A 21,954-nucleotide genomic window follows, 5' to 3' on the forward strand; every position below is an offset into this window, starting at 1 on the left:
CTGAGGAAGATGGGCAAGAGAGGCTGGCTTCAGGTTGCAAACTTTAAACAAAAGAAACACACAAGGGCCTGGAGACCTGGGGAAAAAGCAGCACTGAGAAATCAACCCTCTGAAACTGACGAGGATGAGCAACAGAGGGTACCTCAGGTGGCAATCGTCAAGCAAAAGAAACACACAAGGGCTTGGAGACCTGTGGAAAAAGCAACACGGAGAAATCCACCCTCTGAAACTGAGGATGATGGGCAACAGAGGCTACCTCAGGTGGCATACGTTAAGCAAAAACAAAACCCAAAGGCGTGGAGACCTGGGGAAAAAGCAACCCTGAAATATCTACCCTCTGAAACTGAGGAAGATGGGCAAGAGAGGCTGGCTTCAGGTGGCAAACTTTAAGCAAAAGAAACACACAAGGGCGTGGAGACCTGGGGAAAAAGCAGCACTGAGAAATCTACCCTCTGAAACTGACGAGGATGGGCATCAGAGGCTACCTCAGGTGGCAATCGTTAAGAAAAAGAAACACACAAGGGCGTCCAGACCTGGGGAAAAAGCAACACGGAGAAATCCACCCTCTGAAACTGACGAACATGGGCAAAGGAAGCTAGCTCAGGTTGCAACCTTTAAGCAGAAAAAAAAAATTCGCAAGAGCGTGGAGAGCTGGCGAAAAAGCAACACTGAGAAATCTACCCTCTGAAACCGAAGAAGATGGGCAACAGAGGCTAGCTCAGGTGGCAATCTTTATGCAAAAAAAGTGAAATAGAAAAATACAATGGCGAGGAGACCCGGTCAAAAAGCTACCCTGAAAAAGGTACCCTCTGAAACTGAGGAAGCAGGGCAACAGTGCCTAGCTCAGGTGACAATCTTTAAGCAAAAGAAACACACAAGGGCGTGGGGAGCTGGCGAAAAGGCAACACTGAGAAATCCACCCTCTGAAACGGACGAAGATGGGCAACAGAGGCTAGCTCAGGTGGCAATCTTTAAGCAAAAGAAACACACAAGGGCGTGGAGACATGGGGAAAAAGCAACACGGAGAAATCCACCCTCTGAAACTGAGGAAGATGGGCAACAGAGGCTACCTCAGGTGGCAATCGTTAAGCAAAAACAAAGCCAAAAGGCGTGGAGACCTGGGGAAAAAGCAACCCTGAAATATCTACCCTGTGAAACTGAGGAAGATGGGCAAGAGAGGCTGGCTTCAGGTGGCAAACGTTAAGCAAAAGAAACACACAAGGGCGTGGAGACCTGGGGAAAAAGCAACACGGAGAAATCGACCATCTGAAACTCAGGAAGATGGGCAAGAGAGGCTAGCTCAGGTGGCAATCGTTAAGCAAAAACAAAACCCAAAGGCGTGGAGACCTGGGGAAAAAGCAACCCTGAAATATCTACCCTCTGAAACTGAGGAAGATGGGCAAGAGAGGCTGGCTTCAGGTGGCCAACTTTAAACATAATAAACACACAAGGGCGTGGAGACCTGGGGAAAAAGCAGCACTGAGTAATCTACCCTCTGAAACGGACGAGGATGGGCAACAGAGGCTAGCTCAGGTGGCAATCGTTAAGCAAAAGAAACACACAAGGGCGTGGAGACCTGTGGAAAAAGCAACACGGAGAAATCAACCCTGTGAAACTGAGGAAGATGGGCAACAGAGGCTACCTCAGGTGGCAATCGTAAAGCAAAAACAAAACACAAACCCGTGGAGACCTGGAAAAAGCAACCCTGAAATATCTACCCTCTGAAACTGAGGAAGATGGGCAAGGGAGGCTGGCTTCAGGTGGCAAACGTTAAGCAAAAGAAACACACAAGGGCGTGGAGACCTGGGGAAAAAGCAACACGGAGAAATCCACCCTCTGAAACTGAGGAAGATGGGCAACAGAGGCTAGCCCAGGTGGCAATCGTTAAGCAAAAACAAAACACTAAGGCGTGAAGACCTGGGGAAAAAGCAACGCTGAAATATCTACCCTCTGAAACTGAGGAAGATGGGCAAGAGAGGCTGGCTTCAGGTTGCAAACTTTAAACAAAAGAAACACACAAGGGCCTGGAGACCTGGGGAAAAAGCAGCACTGAGAAATCAACCCTCTGAAACTGACGAGGATGAGCAACAGAGGGTACCTCAGGTGGCAATCGTCAAGCAAAAGAAACACACAAGGGCGTGGAGACCTGTGGAAAAAGCAACACGGAGAAATCCACCCTCTGAAACTGAGGATGATGGGCAACAGAGGCTACCTCAGGTGGCATACGTTAAGCAAAAACAAAACACAAAGGCGTGGAGACCTGGGGAAAAAGCAACCCTGAAATATCTACCCTCTGAAACTGAGGAAGATGGGCAAGAGAGGCTGGCTTCAGGTGGCAAACTTTAAGCAAAAGAAACACACAAGGGCGTGGAGACCTGGGGAAAAAGCAGCAGTGAGAAATCTACCCTCTGAAACTGACGAGGATGGGCAACAGAGGCTACCTCAGGTGGCAATCGTTAAGCAAAAGAAACACACAAGGGCGTCCAGACCTGGGGAAAAAGCAACACGGAGAAATCCACCCTCTGAAACTGACGAACATGGGCAAAGGAAGCCAGCTCAGGTTGCAACCTTTAAGCAGAAAAAAAAAATTCGCAAGAGCGTGGAGAGCTGGCGAAAAAGAAACACTGAGAAATCTACCCTCTGAAACCGAAGAAGATGGGCAACAGAGGCTAGCTCAGGTGGCAATCTTTATGCAAAAAAAGTGAAATAGAAAAATACAATGGCGAGGAGACCCGGTCAAAAAGCTACCCTGAAAAAGGTACCCTCTGAAACTGAGGAAGCAGGGCAACAGTGCCTAGCTCAGGTGACAATCTTTAAGCAAAAGAAACACACAAGGGCGTGGGGAGCTGGCGAAAAGGCAACACTGAGAAATCCACCCTCTGAAACGGACGAAGATGGGCAACAGAGGCTAGCTCAGGTGGCAATCTTTAAGCAAAAGAAACACACAAGGGCGTGGAGACATGGGGAAAAAGCAACACGGAGAAGTCCACCCTCTGAAACTGAGGAAGATGGGCAACAGAGGCTACCTCAGGTGGCAATCGTTAAGCAAAAACAAAGCCAAAAGGCGTGGAGACCTGGGGAAAAAGCAACCCTGAAATATCTACCCTGTGAAACTGAGGAAGATGGGCAAGAGAGGCTGGCTTCAGGTGGCAAACGTTAAGCAAAAGAAACACACAAGGGCGTGGAGACCTGGGGAAAAAGCAACACGGAGAAATCGACCATCTGAAACTCAGGAAGATGGGCAAGAGAGGCTAGCTCAGGTGGCAATCGTTAAGCAAAAACAAAACCCAAAGGCGTGGAGACCTGGGGAAAAAGCAACCCTGAAATATCTACCCTCTGAAACTGAGGAAGATGGGCAAGAGAGGCTGGCTTCAGGTGGCCAACTTTAAGCAAAAGAAACACACAAGGGCGTCGAGACCTGGGGAAAAAGCAGCACTGAGTAATCTACCCTCTGAAACTGACGAGGATGGGCAACAGAGGCTAGCTCATGTGGCAATCGTTAAGCAAAAGAAACACACAAGGGCGTGGAGACCTGGGGAAAAAGCAACACGGAGAAATCGACCCTCTGAAACTCAGGAAGATGGGCAAGAGAGGCTAGCTCAGGTGGCAATCGTTAAGCAAAAACAAAACCCAAAGGCGTGGAGACCTGGGTAAAAAGCAATCCTGAAATGTCTACCCTCTGAAACTGAGGAAGATGGGCAAGAGAGGCTGGCTTCAGCTGGCAAACTTTAAGCAAAAGAAACACACAAGGGCGTGGAGACCTGGGGAAAAAGCAGCACTGAGAAATCAACCCTCTGAAACTGACGAGGATGGGCAACAGAGGCTACCTCAGGTGGCAATCGTTATGCAAAAGAAACACACAAAGGCGTGGAGTCCTGTGGAAAAAGCAACACGGAGAAATCCACCCTCTGAAACTGAGGAAGATGGACAACAGAGGCTACCTCATGTGGCAATCGTTAAGCAAAAGAAACACACAAGGGCGTGGAGACGTGGGGAAAAAGCAACCCTGAAATATCTACCCTGTGAAACTGAGGAAGATGGGCAAGAGAGGCTGGCTTCAGGTGGCAAACGTTAAGCAAAAGAAACACACAAGGGCGTGGAGACCTGGGGAAAAAGCAACACGGAGAAATCCACCCTCTGATACTGAGGAAGATGGGCAAGAGAGGCTACCTCAGGTGGCAATCGTTAAGCAAAAACAAAACCCAAAGGCGTGGAGACCTGGGGAAAAAGCAACCCTGAAATATCTACCCTCTGAAACTGAGGAAGATGGGCAAGAGAGGCTGGCTTCAGGTGGCAAACTTTAAGCAAAAGAAACACACAAGGGCGTGGAGACCTGGGGGAAAAGCAGCACTGAGAAATCTACCTTCTGAAACTGATGAGGATGGGCAACAGAGGCCACCTCACGTGGCAATCGTTAAGCAAAAGAAACACACAAGGGCGTGGAGACCTGGGGAAAAAGCAACACGGAGAAACCCACCCTCTGAAAATGACGAACATGGGCAAAAGAAGCTAGCTCAGGTTGCAACCTTTAAGCAGAAAAAAAAAAAGACGCAAGGGCGTGGAGAGCTGGCGAAAAAGCAACACTGAGAAATCTACCCTCTGAAACCGAAGAAGATGGGCAACAGAGGCTAGCTCAGGTGGCAATCTTTATGCAAAAAAAGTGAAATAGAAAAATACAATGGCGAGGAGACCCGGTCAAAAAGCAACCCTGAAAAATTTACCCTCTGAAACTGAGGAAGCAGGGCAACAGTGCCTAGCTCAGGTGACAACCTTTAAGCAAAAGAAACACACAAGGGCGTGGGGAGCTAGCGAAAAGGCAACACCGAGAAATCCACCCTCTGAAACGGACGAAGATGGGAAACAGAGGCTAGCTCAGGTGGCAATCTTTAAGCAAAAGAAACACACAAGGGCATGGAGACCTGGGGAAAAAGCAACACGGAGAAATCCACCCTCTGAAACTGAGGAAGATGGGCAACAGAGGCTAGCCCAGGTGGCAATCGTTAAGCAAAAACAAAACACTAAGGCGTGAAGACCTGGGGAAAAAGCAACCCTGAAATATCTACCCTCTGAAACTGAGGAAGATGGGCAAGAGAGGCTGGCTTCAGGTTGCAAACTTTAAACAAAAGAAACACACAAGGGCCTGGAGACCTGGGGAAAAAGCAGCACTGAGAAATCAACCCTCTGAAACTGACGAGGATGAGCAACAGAGGGTACCTCAGGTGGCAATCGTCAAGCAAAAGAAACACACAAGGGCTTGGAGACCTGTGGAAAAAGCAACACGGAGAAATCCACCCTCTGAAACTGAGGATGATGGGCAACAGAGGCTACCTCAGGTGGCATACGTTAAGCAAAAACAAAACACAAAGGCGTGGAGACCTGGGGAAAAAGCAACCCTGAAATATCTACCCTCTGAAACTGAGGAAGATGGGCAAGAGAGGCTGGCTTCAGGTGGCAAACTTTAAGCAAAAGAAACACACAAGGGCGTGGAGACCTGGGGAAAAAGCAGCACTGAGAAATCTACCCTCTGAAACTGACGAGGATGGGCATCAGAGGCTACCTCAGGTGGCAATCGTTAAGAAAAAGAAACACACAAGGGCGTCCAGACCTGGGGAAAAAGGAACACGGAGAAATCCACCCTCTGAAACTGACGAACATGGGCAAAGGAAGCTAGCTCAGGTTGCAACCTTTAAGCAGAAAAAAAAAATTCGCAAGAGCGTGGAGAGCTGGCGAAAAAGAAACACTGAGAAATCTACCCTCTGAAACCGAAGAAGATGGGCAACAGAGGCTAGCTCAGGTGGCAATCTTTATGCAAAAAAAGTGAAATAGAAAAATACAATGGCGAGGAGACCCGGTCAAAAAGCTACCCTGAAAAAGGTACCCTCTGAAACTGAGGAAGCAGGGCAACAGTGCCTAGCTCAGGTGACAATCTTTAAGCAAAAGAAACACACAAGGGCGTGGGGAGCTGGCGAAAAGGCAACACTGAGAAATCCACCCTCTGAAACGGACGAAGATGGGCAACAGAGGCTAGCTCAGGTGGCAATCTTTAAGCAAAAGAAACACACAAGGGCGTGGAGACATGGGGAAAAAGCAACACGGAGAAATCCACCCTCTGAAACTGAGGAAGATGGGCAACAGAGGCTACCTCAGGTGGCAATCGTTAAGCAAAAACAAAGCCAAAAGGCGTGGAGACCTGGGGAAAAAGCAACCCTGAAATATCTACCCTGTGAAACTGAGGAAGATGGGCAAGAGAGGCTGGCTTCAGGTGGCAAACGTTAAGCAAAAGAAACACACAAGGGCGTGGAGACCTGGGGAAAAAGCAACACGGAGAAATCGACCATCTGAAACTCAGGAAGATGGGCAAGAGAGGCTAGCTCAGGTGGCAATCGTTAAGCAAAAACAAAACCCAAAGGCGTGGAGACCTGGGGGAAAAGCAACCCTGAAATATCTACCCTCTGAAACTGAGGAAGATGGGCAAGAGAGGCTGGCTTCAGGTGGCCAACTTTAAACATAATAAACACACAAGGGCGTGGAGACCTGGGGAAAAAGCAGCACTGAGTAATCTACCCTCTGAAACGGACGAGGATGGGCAACAGAGGCTAGCTCAGGTGGCAATCGTTAAGCAAAAGAAACACACAAGGGCGTGGAGACCTGTGGAAAAAGCAACACGGAGAAATCCACCCTCTGAAACTGAGGAAGATGGGCAACAGAGGCTACGTCAGGTGGCAATCGTAAAGCAAAAACAAAACACAAACCCGTGGAGACCTGGGGAAAAAGCAACCCTGAAATATCTACCCTATGAAACTGAGGAAGATGGGCAAGGGAGGCTGGCTTCAGGTGGCAAACGTTAAGCAAAAGAAACACACAAGGGCGTGGAGACCTGGGGAAAAAGCAACACGGAGAAATCGACCCTCTGAAACTCAGGAAGATGGGCAAGAGAGGCTAGCTCAGGTGGCAATCGTTAAGCAAAAACAAAACCCAAAGGCGTGGAGACCTGGGTAAAAAGCAACCCTGAAATATCTACCCTCTGAAACTGAGGAAGATGGGCAAGAGAGGCTGGCTTCAGCTGGCAAACTTTAAGCAAAAGAAACACACAAGGGCGTGGAGACCTGGGGAAAAAGCAGCACTGAGAAATCTACCCTCTGAAACTGACGAGGATGGGCAACAGAGGCTACCTCAGGTGGCAATCCTTATGCAAAAGAAACACACAAAGGCGTGGAGTCCTGTGGAAAAAGCAACACGGAGAAATCCACCCTCTGAAACTGAGGAAGATGGACAACAGAGGCTACCTCATGTGGCAATCGTTAAGCAAAAGAAACACACAAGGGCGTGGAGACCTGGGGAAAAAGCAACCCTGAAATATCAACCCTCTGAAACTGAGGAAGATGGGCAACAGAGGCTGTCTTCAGGTGGCAAACGTTAAGCAAAAGAAACACACAAGGGCGTGGAGACGTGGGGAAAAAGCAACCCTGAAATATCTACCCTCTGAAACTGAGGAAGATGGGCAAGAGAGGCTGTCTTCAGGTGGCAAACGTTAAGCAAAAGAAACACACAAGGGCGTGGAGACCTGGGGAAAAAGCAACACGGAGAAATCCACCCTCTGAAACTGAGGAAGATGGGCAACAGAGGCTACCTCAGGTGGCAATCGTTAAGCAAAAACAAAACCCAAAGGCGTGGAGACCTGGGGAAAAAGCAACCCTGAAATATCTACCCTCTGAAACTGAGGAAGATGGGCAAGAGAGGCTGGCTTCAGGTGGCAAACGTTAAGCAAAAGAAACACACAAGGGCGTGGAGACCTGGGGAAAAAGCAACACGGAGAAATCCACCCTCTGATACTGAGGAAGATGGGCAAGAGAGGCTACCTCAGGTGGCAATCGTTAAGCAAAAACAAAACCCAAAGGCGTGGAGACCTGGGGAAAAAGCAACCCTGAAATATCTACCCTCTGAAACTGAGGAAGATGGGCAAGAGAGGCTGGCTTCAGGTGGCAAACTTTAAGCAAAAGAAACACACAAGGGCGTGGAGACCTGGGGGAAAAGCAGCACTGAGAAATCTACCTTCTGAAACTGATGAGGATGGGCAACAGAGGCCACCTCACGTGGCAATCGTTAAGCAAAAGAAACACACAAGGGCGTGGAGACCTGGGGAAAAAGCAACACGGAGAAACCCACCCTCTGAAAATGACGAACATGGGCAAAAGAAGCTAGCTCAGGTTGCAACCTTTAAGCAGAAAAAAAAAAAGACGCAAGGGCGTGGAGAGCTGGCGAAAAAGCAACACTGAGAAATCTACCCTCTGAAACCGAAGAAGATGGGCAACAGAGGCTAGCTCAGGTGGCAATCTTTATGCAAAAAAAGTGAAATAGAAAAATACAATGGCGAGGAGACCCGGTCAAAAAGCAACCCTGAAAAATTTACCCTCTGAAACTGAGGAAGCAGGGCAACAGTGCCTAGCTCAGGTGACAACCTTTAAGCAAAAGAAACACACAAGGGCGTGGGGAGCTAGCGAAAAGGCAACACCGAGAAATCCACCCTCTGAAACGGACGAAGATGGGAAACAGAGGCTAGCTCAGGTGGCAATCTTTAAGCAAAAGAAACACACAAGGGCATGGAGACCTGGGGAAAAAGCAACACGGAGAAATCCACCCTCTGAAACTGAGGAAGATGGGCAACAGAGGCTAGCCCAGGTGGCAATCGTTAAGCAAAAACAAAACACTAAGGCGTGAAGACCTGGGGAAAAAGCAACCCTGAAATATCTACCCTCTGAAACTGAGGAAGATGGGCAAGAGAGGCTGGCTTCAGGTTGCAAACTTTAAACAAAAGAAACACACAAGGGCCTGGAGACCTGGGGAAAAAGCAGCACTGAGAAATCAACCCTCTGAAACTGACGAGGATGAGCAACAGAGGGTACCTCAGGTGGCAATCGTCAAGCAAAAGAAACACACAAGGGCTTGGAGACCTGTGGAAAAAGCAACACGGAGAAATCCACCCTCTGAAACTGAGGATGATGGGCAACAGAGGCTAGCTCAGGTGGCATACGTTAAGCAAAAACAAAACACAAAGGCGTGGAGACCTGGGGAAAAAGCAACCCTGAAATATCTACCCTCTGAAACTGAGGAAGATGGGCAAGAGAGGCTGGCTTCAGGTGGCAAACTTTAAGCAAAAGAAACACACAAGGGCGTGGAGACCTGGGGAAAAAGCAGCACTGAGAAATCTACCCTCTGAAACTGACGAGGATGGGCATCAGAGGCTACCTCAGGTGGCAATCGTTAAGAAAAAGAAACACACAAGGGCGTCCAGACCTGGGGAAAAAGGAACACGGAGAAATCCACCCTCTGAAACTGACGAACATGGGCAAAGGAAGCTAGCTCAGGTTGCAACCTTTAAGCAGAAAAAAAAAATTCGCAAGAGCGTGGAGAGCTGGCGAAAAAGAAACACTGAGAAATCTACCCTCTGAAACCGAAGAAGATGGGCAACAGAGGCTAGCTCAGGTGGCAATCTTTATGCAAAAAAAGTGAAATAGAAAAATACAATGGCGAGGAGACCCGGTCAAAAAGCTACCCTGAAAAAGGTACCCTCTGAAACTGAGGAAGCAGGGCAACAGTGCCTAGCTCAGGTGACAATCTTTAAGCAAAAGAAACACACAAGGGCGTGGGGAGCTGGCGAAAAGGCAACACTGAGAAATCCACCCTCTGAAACGGACGAAGATGGGCAACAGAGGCTAGCTCAGGTGGCAATCTTTAAGCAAAAGAAACACACAAGGGCGTGGAGACATGGGGAAAAAGCAACACGGAGAAATCCACCCTCTGAAACTGAGGAAGATGGGCAACAGAGGCTACCTCAGGTGGCAATCGTTAAGCAAAAACAAAGCCAAAAGGCGTGGAGACCTGGGGAAAAAGCAACCCTGAAATATCTACCCTGTGAAACTGAGGAAGATGGGCAAGAGAGGCTGGCTTCAGGTGGCAAACGTTAAGCAAAAGAAACACACAAGGGCGTGGAGACCTGGGGAAAAAGCAACACGGAGAAATCGACCATCTGAAACTCAGGAAGATGGGCAAGAGAGGCTAGCTCAGGTGGCAATCGTTAAGCAAAAACAAAACCCAAAGGCGTGGAGACCTGGGGGAAAAGCAACCCTGAAATATCTACCCTCTGAAACTGAGGAAGATGGGCAAGAGAGGCTGGCTTCAGGTGGCCAACTTTAAACATAATAAACACACAAGGGCGTGGAGACCTGGGGAAAAAGCAGCACTGAGTAATCTACCCTCTGAAACGGACGAGGATGGGCAACAGAGGCTAGCTCAGGTGGCAATCGTTAAGCAAAAGAAACACACAAGGGCGTGGAGACCTGTGGAAAAAGCAACACGGAGAAATCCACCCTCTGAAACTGAGGAAGATGGGCAACAGAGGCTACGTCAGGTGGCAATCGTAAAGCAAAAACAAAACACAAACCCGTGGAGACCTGGGGAAAAAGCAACCCTGAAATATCTACCCTATGAAACTGAGGAAGATGGGCAAGGGAGGCTGGCTTCAGGTGGCAAACGTTAAGCAAAAGAAACACACAAGGGCGTGGAGACCTGGGGAAAAAGCAACACGGAGAAATCGACCCTCTGAAACTCAGGAAGATGGGCAAGAGAGGCTAGCTCAGGTGGCAATCGTTAAGCAAAAACAAAACCCAAAGGCGTGGAGACCTGGGGAAAAAGCAACCCTGAAATATCTACCCTCTGAAACTGAGGAAGATGGGCAAGAGAGGCTGGCTTCAGGTGGCCAACTTTAAGCAAAAGAAACACACAAGGGCGTCGAGACCTGGGGAAAAAGCAGCACTGAGTAATCTACCCTCTGAAACTGACGAGGATGGGCAACAGAGGCTAGCTCATGTGGCAATCGTTAAGCAAAAGAAACACACAAGGGCGTGGAGACCTGGGGAAAAAGCAACACGGAGAAATCGACCCTCTGAAACTCAGGAAGATGGGCAAGAGAGGCTAGCTCAGGTGGCAATCGTTAAGCAAAAACAAAACCCAAAGGCGTGGAGACCTGGGTAAAAAGCAATCCTGAAATATCTACCCTCTGAAACTGAGGAAGATGGGCAAGAGAGGCTGGCTTCAGCTGGCAAACTTTAAGCAAAAGAAACACACAAGGGCGTGGAGACCTGGGGAAAAAGCAGCACTGAGAAATCAACCCTCTGAAACTGACGAGGATGGGCAACAGAGGCTACCTCAGGTGGCAATCGTTATGCAAAAGAAACACACAAAGGCGTGGAGTCCTGTGGAAAAAGCAACACGGAGAAATCCACCCTCTGAAACTGAGGAAGATGGACAACAGAGGCTACCTCATGTGGCAATCGTTAAGCAAAAGAAACACACAAGGGCGTGGAGACGTGGGGAAAAAGCAACCCTGAAATATCTACCCTGTGAAACTGAGGAAGATGGGCAAGAGAGGCTGGCTTCAGGTGGCAAACGTTAAGCAAAAGAAACACACAAGGGCGTGGAGACCTGGGGAAAAAGCAACACGGAGAAATCCACCCTCTGATACTGAGGAAGATGGGCAAGAGAGGCTACCTCAGGTGGCAATCGTTAAGCAAAAACAAAACCCAAAGGCGTGGAGACCTGGGGAAAAAGCAACCCTGAAATATCTACCCTCTGAAACTGAGGAAGATGGGCAAGAGAGGCTGGCTTCAGGTGGCAAACTTTAAGCAAAAGAAACACACAAGGGCGTGGAGACCTGGGGGAAAAGCAGCACTGAGAAATCTACCTTCTGAAACTGATGAGGATGGGCAACAGAGGCCACCTCACGTGGCAATCGTTAAGCAAAAGAAACACACAAGGGCGTGGAGACCTGGGGAAAAAGCAACACGGAGAAACCCACCCTCTCAAAATGACGAACATGGGCAAAAGAAGCTAGCTCAGGTTGCAACCTTTAAGCAGAAAAAAAAAAAGACGCAAGGGCGTGGAGAGCTGGCGAAAAAGCAACACTGAGAAATCTACCCTCTGAAACCGAAGAAGATGGGCAACAGAGGCTAGCTCAGGTGGCAATCTTTATGCAAAAAAAGTGAAATAGAAAAATACAATGGCGAGGAGACCCGGTCAAAAAGCAACCCTGAAAAATTTACCCTCTGAAACTGAGGAAGCAGGGCAACAGTGCCTAGCTCAGGTGACAACCTTTAAGCAAAAGAAACACACAAGGGCGTGGGGAGCTAGCGAAAAGGCAACACCGAGAAATCCACCCTCTGAAACGGACGAAGATGGGAAACAGAGGCTAGCTCAGGTGGCAATCTTTAAGCAAAAGAAACACACAAGGGCATGGAGACCTGGGGAAAAAGCAACACGGAGAAATCCACCCTCTGAAACTGAGGAAGATGGGCAACAGAGGCTAGCCCAGGTGGCAATCGTTAAGCAAAAACAAAACACTAAGGCGTGAAGACCTGGGGAAAAAGCAACCCTGAAATATCTACCCTCTGAAACTGAGGAAGATGGGCAAGAGAGGCTGGCTTCAGGTTGCAAACTTTAAACAAAAGAAACACACAAGGGCCTGGAGACCTGGGGAAAAAGCAGCACTGAGAAATCAACCCTCTGAAACTGACGAGGATGAGCAACAGAGGGTACCTCAGGTGGCAATCGTCAAGCAAAAGAAACACACAAGGGCTTGGAGACCTGTGGAAAAAGCAACACGGAGAAATCCACCCTCTGAAACTGAGGATGATGGGCAACAGAGGCTACCTCAGGTGGCATACGTTAAGCAAAAACAAAACACAAAGGCGTGGAGACCTGGGGAAAAAGCAACCCTGAAATATCTACCCTCTGAAACTGAGGAAGATGGGCAAGAGAGGCTGGCTTCAGGTGGCAAACTTTAAGCAAAAGAAACACACAAGGGCGTGGAGACCTGGGGAAAAAGCAGCACTGAGAAATCTACCCTCTGAAACTGACGAGGATGGGCATCAGAGGCTACCTCAGGTGGCAATCGTTAAGAAAAAGAAACACACAAGGGCGTCCAGACCTGGGGAAAAAGGAACACGGAGAAATCCACCCTCTGAAACTGACGAACATGGGCAAAGGAAGCTAGCTCAGGTTGCAACCTTTAAGCAGAAAAAAAAAATTCGCAAGAGCGTGGAGAGCTGGCGAAAAAGAAACACTGAGAAATCTACCCTCTGAAACCGAAGAAGATGGGCAACAGAGGCTAGCTCAGGTGGCAATCTTTATGCAAAAAAAGTGAAATAGAAAAATACAATGGCGAGGAGACCCGGTCAAAAAGCTACCCTGAAAAAGGTACCCTCTGAAACTGAGGAAGCAGGGCAACAGTGCCTAGCTCAGGTGACAATCTTTAAGCAAAAGAAACACACAAGGGCGTGGGGAGCTGGCGAAAAGGCAACACTGAGAAATCCACCCTCTGAAACGGACGAAGATGGGCAACAGAGGCTAGCTCAGGTGGCAATCTTTAAGCAAAAGAAACACACAAGGGCGTGGAGACATGGGGAAAAAGCAACACGGAGAAATCCACCCTCTGAAACTGAGGAAGATGGGCAACAGAGGCTACCTCAGGTGGCAATCGTTAAGCAAAAACAAAGCCAAAAGGCGTGGAGACCTGGGGAAAAAGCAACCCTGAAATATCTACCCTGTGAAACTGAGGAAGATGGGCAAGAGAGGCTGGCTTCAGGTGGCAAACGTTAAGCAAAAGAAACACACAAGGGCGTGGAGACCTGGGGAAAAAGCAACACGGAGAAATCGACCATCTGAAACTCAGGAAGATGGGCAAGAGAGGCTAGCTCAGGTGGCAATCGTTAAGCAAAAACAAAACCCAAAGGCGTGGAGACCTGGGGGAAAAGCAACCCTGAAATATCTACCCTCTGAAACTGAGGAAGATGGGCAAGAGAGGCTGGCTTCAGGTGGCCAACTTTAAACATAATAAACACACAAGGGCGTGGAGACCTGGGGAAAAAGCAGCACTGAGTAATCTACCCTCTGAAACGGACGAGGATGGGCAACAGAGGCTAGCTCAGGTGGCAATCGTTAAGCAAAAGAAACACACAAGGGCGTGGAGACCTGTGGAAAAAGCAACACGGAGAAATCCACCCTCTGAAACTGAGGAAGATGGGCAACAGAGGCTACGTCAGGTGGCAATCGTAAAGCAAAAACAAAACACAAACCCGTGGAGACCTGGGGAAAAAGCAACCCTGAAATATCTACCCTATGAAACTGAGGAAGATGGGCAAGGGAGGCTGGCTTCAGGTGGCAAACGTTAAGCAAAAGAAACACACAAGGGCGTGGAGACCTGGGGAAAAAGCAACACGGAGAAATCGACCCTCTGAAACTCAGGAAGATGGGCAAGAGAGGCTAGCTCAGGTGGCAATCGTTAAGCAAAAACAAAACCCAAAGGCGTGGAGACCTGGGTAAAAAGCAACCCTGAAATATCTACCCTCTGAAACTGAGGAAGATGGGCAAGAGAGGCTGGCTTCAGCTGGCAAACTTTAAGCAAAAGAAACACACAAGGGCGTGGAGACCTGGGGAAAAAGCAGCACTGAGAAATCTACCCTCTGAAACTGACGAGGATGGGCAACAGAGGCTACCTCAGGTGGCAATCCTTATGCAAAAGAAACACACAAAGGCGTGGAGTCCTGTGGAAAAAGCAACACGGAGAAATCCACCCTCTGAAACTGAGGAAGATGGACAACAGAGGCTACCTCATGTGGCAATCGTTAAGCAAAAGAAACACACAAGGGCGTGGAGACCTGGGGAAAAAGCAACCCTGAAATATCAACCCTCTGAAACTGAGGAAGATGGGCAACAGAGGCTGTCTTCAGGTGGCAAACGTTAAGCAAAAGAAACACACAAGGGCGTGGAGACGTGGGGAAAAAGCAACCCTGAAATATCTACCCTCTGAAACTGAGGAAGATGGGCAAGAGAGGCTGTCTTCAGGTGGCAAACGTTAAGCAAAAACAAAACACTAAGGCGTGAAGACCTGGGGAAAAAGCAGCACTGAGAAATCTACCCTCTGAAACTGACGAGGATGGGCAACAGAGGCTACCTCAGGTGGCAATCCTTATGCAAAAGAAACACACAAAGGCGTGGAGTCCTGTGGAAAAAGCAACACGGAGAAATCCACCCTCTGAAACTGAGGAAGATGGGCAACAGAGGCTAGCCCAGGTGGCAATCGTTAAGCAAAAACAAAACACTAAGGCGTGAAGACCTGGGGAAAAAGCAACCCTGAAATATCTACCCTCTGAAACTGAGGAAGATGGGCAAGAGAGGCTGGCTTCAGGTTGCAAACTTTAAACAAAAGAAACACACAAGGGCCTGGAGAGCTGGGGAAAAAGCAGCACTGAGAAATCAACCCTCTGAAACTGACGAGGATGAGCAACAGAGGGTACCTCAGGTGGCAATCGTCAAGCAAAAGAAACACACAAGGGCGTGGAGACCTGTGGAAAAAGCAACACGGAGAAATCCACCCTCTGAAACTGAGGATGATGGGCAACAGAGGCTACCTCAGGTGGCATACGTTAAGCAAAAACAAAACCCAAAGGCGTGGAGACCTGGGGAAAAAGCAACCCTGAAATATCTACCCTCTGAAACTGAGGAAGTTGGGCAAGAGAGGCTGGCTTCAGGTGGCAAACATTAAGCAAAAGAAACACACAAGGGCGTGGAGACCTGGGGAAAAAGCAGCACTGAGAAATCTACCCTCTGAAACTGACGAGGATGGGCAACAGAGGCTACCTCAGGTGGCAATCGTTAAGCAAAAGAAACACACAAGGGCGTGGAGACCTGGGGAAAAAGCAACACGGAGAAATCCACCCTCTGAAACTGACGAACATGGGCAAAGGAAGCTAGCTCAGGTTGCAACCTTTAAGCAGAAAAAAAAAATTCGCAAGAGCGTGGAGAGCTGGCGAAAAAGAAACACTGAGAAATCTACCCTCTGAAACCGAAGAAGATGGGCAACAGAGGCTAGCTCAGGTGGCAATCTTTATGCAAAAAAAGTGAAATAGAAAAATACAATGGCGAGGAGACCCGGTCAAAAAGCTACCCTGAAAAAGGTACCCTCTGAAACTGAGGATGCAGGGCAACAGTGCCTAGCTCAGGTGACAATCTTTAAGCAAAAGAAACACACAAGGGCGTGGGGAGCTGGCGAAAAGGCAACACTGAGAAATCCACCCTCTGAAACGGACGAAGATGGGCAACAGAGGCTAGCTCAGGTGGCAAACTTTAAGCAAAAGAAACACACAAGGGCGTGGAGACATGGGGAAAAAGCAACACGGAGAAATCCACCCTCTGAAACTGAGGAAGATGGGCAACAGAGGCTACCTCAGGTGGCAATCGTTAAGCAAAAACAAAGCCAAAAGGCGTGGAGACCTGGGGAAAAAGCAACCCTGAAATATCTACCCTCTGAAACTGAGGAAGATGGGCAAGAGAGGCTGGCTTCAGGTGGCAAACGTTAAGCAAGAGAAACACACAAGGGCGTGGAGACCTGGGGAAAAAGCAACACGGAGAAATCGACCATCTGAAACTCAGGAAGATGGGAAAGAGAGGCTAGCTCAGGTGGCAATCGTTAAGCAAAAACAAAACCCAAAGGCGTGGAGACCTGGGGAAAAAGCAACCCTGAAATATCTACCCTCTGAAACTGAGGAAGATGGGCAAGAGAGGCTGGCTTCAGGTGGCCAACTTTAAACATAATAAACACACAAGGGCGTGGAGACCTGGGGAAAAGCAGCACTGAGTAATCTACCCTCTGAAACTGACGAGGATGGGCAACAGAGGCTAGCTCAGGTGGCAATCGTTAAGCAAAAGAAACACACAAGGGCGTGGAGACGTGGGGAAAAAGCAACCCTGAAATATCTACCCTCTGAAACTGAGGAAGATGGGCAAGAGAGGCTGTCTTCAGGTGGCAAAGGTTAAGCAAAAGAAACACACAAGGGCGTGGAGACCTGGGGAAAAAGCAACACGGAGAAATCCACCCTTTGAAACTGAGGAAGATGGGCAAGAGAGGCTACCTCAGGTGGCAATCGTTAAGCAAAAACAAAACCCAAAGGCGTGGAGACCTGGGGAAAAAGCAACCCTGAAATATCTACCCTCTGAAACTGAGGAAGATGGGCAAGAGAGGCTGGCTTCAGGTGGCAAACGTTCAGCAAGAGAAACACACAAGGGCGTGGAGACCTGGGGAAAAAGCAACACGGAGAAATCGACCATCTGAAACTCAGGAAGATGGGAAAGAGAGGCTAGCTCAGGTGGCAATCGTTAAGCAAAAACAAAACCCAAAGGCGTGGAGACCTGGGGAAAAAGCAACCCTGAAATATCTACCCTCTGAAACTGAGGAAGATGGGCAAGAGAGGCTGGCTTCAGGTGGCCAACTTTAAACATAATAAACACACAAGGGCGTGGAGACCTGGGGAAAAAGCAGCACTGAGTAATCTACCCTCTGAAACTGACGAGGATGGGCAACAGAGGCTAGCTCAGGTGGCAATCGTTAAGCAAAAGAAACACACAAGGGCGTGGAGACCTGTGGAAAAAGCAACACGGAGAAATCCACCCTCTGAAACTGAGGAAGATGGGCAACAGAGGCTACCTCAGGTGGCAATCGTTAAGCAAAAACAAAACACTAAGGCGTGAAGACCTGGGGAAAAAGCAACCCTGAAATATCTACCTTCTGAAACTGTGGAAGATGGGCAACAGAGGCTGTCTTCAGGTGGCAAACGTTAAGCAAAAGAAACACACAAGGGCGTGGAGACGTGGGGAAAAAGCAACCCTGAAATATCTACCCTCTGAAACTGAGGAAGATGGGCAAGAGAGGCTGTCTTCAGGTGGCAAACGTTAAGCAAAAGAAACACACAAGGGCTTGGAGACCTGGGGAAAAAGCAACACGGAGAAATCCACCCTCTGATACTGAGGAAGATGGGCAACAGAGGCTACCTCAGGTGGCAATCCTTAAGCAAAAACAAAACCCAAAGGCGTGGAGACCTGGGGAAAAAGCAACCCTGAAATATCTACCCTCTGAAACTGAGGAAGATGGGCAAGAGAGGCTGGCTTCAGGTGGCAAACGTTAAGCAAAAGAAACACACAAGGGCGTGGAGACCTGCGGAAAAAGCAACACGGAGAAATCCACCCTCTGAAACTGAGGAAGATGGGCAACAGAGGCTAGCTCAGGTGGCAATCGTTAAGCAACAACAAAACCCAAAGGCGTGGAGACCTGGGGAAAAAGCAACCCTGAAATATCTACCCTCTGAAACTGAGGAAGATGGGCAAGAGAGGCTGGCTTCAGGTGGCAAACTTTAAGCAAAAGAAACACACAAGGGCGTGGAGACCTGGGGGCAAAGCAGCACTGAGAAATCTACCTTCTGAAACTGATGAGGATGGGCAACAGAGGCCACCTCACGTGGCAATCGTTAAGCAAAAGAAACACACAAGTGCGTGGAGACCTGGGGAAAAAGCAACACGGAGAAACCCACCCTCTGAAAATGACGAACATGGGCAAAAGAAGCTAGCTCAGGTTGCAACCTTTAAGCAGAAAAAAAAAAAGACGCAAGGGCGTGGAGAGCTGGCGAAAAAGCAACACTGAGAAATCTACCCTCTGAAACCGAAGAAGATGGGCAACAGAGGCTAGCTCAGGTGGCAATCTTTATGCAAAAAAAGTGAAATAGAAAAATACAATGGCGAGGAGACCCGGTCAAAAAGCAACCCTGAAAAATTTACCCTCTGAAACTGAGGAAGCAGGGCAACAGTGCCTAGCTCAGGTGACAACCTTTAAGCAAAAGAAACACACAAGGGCGTGGGGAGCTAGCGAAAAGGCAACACCGAGAAATCCACCCTCTGAAACGGACGAAGATGGGAAACAGAGGCTAGCTCAGGTGGCAATCTTTAAGCAAAAGAAACACACAAGGGCGTGGAGAACTGGGGAAAAAGCAACACGGAGAAATCCACCCTCTGAAACTGAGGAAGATGGGCAACAGAGGCTAGCCCAGGTGGCAATCGTTAAGCAAAAACAAAACACTAAGGCGTGAAGACCTGGGGAAAAAGCAACCCTGAAATATCTACCCTCTGAAACTGAGGAAGATGGGCAAGAGAGGCTGGCTTCAGGTTGCAAACTTTAAACAAAAGAAACACACAAGGGCCTGGAGAGCTGGGGAAAAAGCAGCACTGAGAAATCAACCCTCTGAAACTGACGAGGATGAGCAACAGAGGGTACCTCAGGTGGCAATCGTCAAGCAAAAGAAACACACAAGGGCGTGGAGACCTGTGGAAAAAGCAACACGGAGAAATCCACCCTCTGAAACTGAGGATGATGGGCAACAGAGGCTACCTCAGGTGGCATACGTTAAGCAAAAACAAAACCCAAAGGCGTGGAGACCTGGGGAAAAAGCAACCCTGAAATATCTACCCTCTGAAACTGAGGAAGTTGGGCAAGAGAGGCTGGCTTCAGGTGGCAAACATTAAGCAAAAGAAACACACAAGGGCGTGGAGACCTGGGGAAAAAGCAGCACTGAGAAATCTACCCTCTGAAACTGACGAGGATGGGCAACAGAGGCTACCTCAGGTGGCAATCGTTAAGCAAAAGAAACACACAAGGGCGTGGAGACCTGGGGAAAAAGCAACACGGAGAAATCCACCCTCTGAAACTGACGAACATGGGCAAAGGAAGCTAGCTCAGGTTGCAACCTTTAAGCAGAAAAAAAAAATTCGCAAGAGCGTGGAGAGCTGGCGAAAAAGAAACACTGAGAAATCTACCCTCTGAAACCGAAGAAGATGGGCAACAGAGGCTAGCTCAGGTGGCAATCTTTATGCAAAAAAAGTGAAATAGAAAAATACAATGGCGAGGAGACCCGGTCAAAAAGCTACCCTGAAAAAGGTACCCTCTGAAACTGAGGATGCAGGGCAACAGTGCCTAGCTCAGGTGACAATCTTTAAGCAAAAGAAACACACAAGGGCGTGGGGAGCTGGCGAAAAGGCAACACTGAGAAATCCACCCTCTGAAACGGACGAAGATGGGCAACAGAGGCTAGCTCAGGTGGCAAACTTTAAGCAAAAGAAACACACAAGGGCGTGGAGACATGGGGAAAAAGCAACACGGAGAAATCCACCCTCTGAAACTGAGGAAGATGGGCAACAGAGGCTACCTCAGGTGGCAATCGTTAAGCAAAAACAAAGCCAAAAGGCGTGGAGACCTGGGGAAAAAGCAACCCTGAAATATCTACCCTCTGAAACTGAGGAAGATGGGCAAGAGAGGCTGGCTTCAGGTGGCAAACGTTAAGCAAGAGAAACACACAAGGGCGTGGAGACCTGGGGAAAAAGCAACACGGAGAAATCGACCATCTGAAACTCAGGAAGATGGGAAAGAGAGGCTAGCTCAGGTGGCAATCGTTAAGCAAAAACAAAACCCAAAGGCGTGGAGACCTGGGGAAAAAGCAACCCTGAAATATCTACCCTCTGAAACTGAGGAAGATGGGCAAGAGAGGCTGGCTTCAGGTGGCCAACTTTAAACATAATAAACACACAAGGGCGTGGAGACCTGGGGAAAAGCAGCACTGAGTAATCTACCCTCTGAAACTGACGAGGATGGGCAACAGAGGCTAGCTCAGGTGGCAATCGTTAAGCAAAAGAAACACACAAGGGCGTGGAGACGTGGGGAAAAAGCAACCCTGAAATATCTACCCTCTGAAACTGAGGAAGATGGGCAAGAGAGGCTGTCTTCAGGTGGCAAAGGTTAAGCAAAAGAAACACACAAGGGCGTGGAGACCTGGGGAAAAAGCAACACGGAGAAATCCACCCTTTGAAACTGAGGAAGATGGGCAAGAGAGGCTACCTCAGGTGGCAATCGTTAAGCAAAAACAAAACCCAAAGGCGTGGAGACCTGGGGAAAAAGCAACCCTGAAATATCTACCCTCTGAAACTGAGGAAGATGGGCAAGAGAGGCTGGCTTCAGGTGGCAAACGTTCAGCAAGAGAAACACACAAGGGCGTGGAGACCTGGGGAAAAAGCAACACGGAGAAATCGACCATCTGAAACTCAGGAAGATGGGAAAGAGAGGCTAGCTCAGGTGGCAATCGTTAAGCAAAAACAAAACCCAAAGGCGTGGAGACCTGGGGAAAAAGCAACCCTGAAATATCTACCCTCTGAAACTGAGGAAGATGGGCAAGAGAGGCTGGCTTCAGGTGGCCAACTTTAAACATAATAAACACACAAGGGCGTGGAGACCTGGGGAAAAAGCAGCACTGAGTAATCTACCCTCTGAAACTGACGAGGATGGGCAACAGAGGCTAGCTCAGGTGGCAATCGTTAAGCAAAAGAAACACACAAGGGCGTGGAGACCTGTGGAAAAAGCAACACGGAGAAATCCACCCTCTGAAACTGAGGAAGATGGGCAACAGAGGCTACCTCAGGTGGCAATCGTTAAGCAAAAACAAAACACTAAGGCGTGAAGACCTGGGGAAAAAGCAACCCTGAAATATCTACCTTCTGAAACTGTGGAAGATGGGCAACAGAGGCTGTCTTCAGGTGGCAAACGTTAAGCAAAAGAAACACACAAGGGCGTGGAGACGTGGGGAAAAAGCAACCCTGAAATATCTACCCTCTGAAACTGAGGAAGATGGGCAAGAGAGGCTGTCTTCAGGTGGCAAACGTTAAGCAAAAGAAACACACAAGGGCTTGGAGACCTGGGGAAAAAGCAACACGGAGAAATCCACCCTCTGATACTGAGGAAGATGGGCAACAGAGGCTACCTCAGGTGGCAATCCTTAAGCAAAAACAAAACCCAAAGGCGTGGAGACCTGGGGAAAAAGCAACCCTGAAATATCTACCCTCTGAAACTGAGGAAGATGGGCAAGAGAGGCTGGCTTCAGGTGGCAAACGTTAAGCAAAAGAAACACACAAGGGCGTGGAGACCTGCGGAAAAAGCAACACGGAGAAATCCACCCTCTGAAACTGAGGAAGATGGGCAACAGAGGCTAGCTCAGGTGGCAATCGTTAAGCAACAACAAAACCCAAAGGCGT

This window comes from Equus asinus, unplaced genomic scaffold, assembly GCF_041296235.1.
Source record: "Equus asinus isolate D_3611 breed Donkey unplaced genomic scaffold, EquAss-T2T_v2 contig_62, whole genome shotgun sequence".
Lineage (NCBI taxonomy): Eukaryota > Metazoa > Chordata > Mammalia > Perissodactyla > Equidae > Equus > Equus asinus.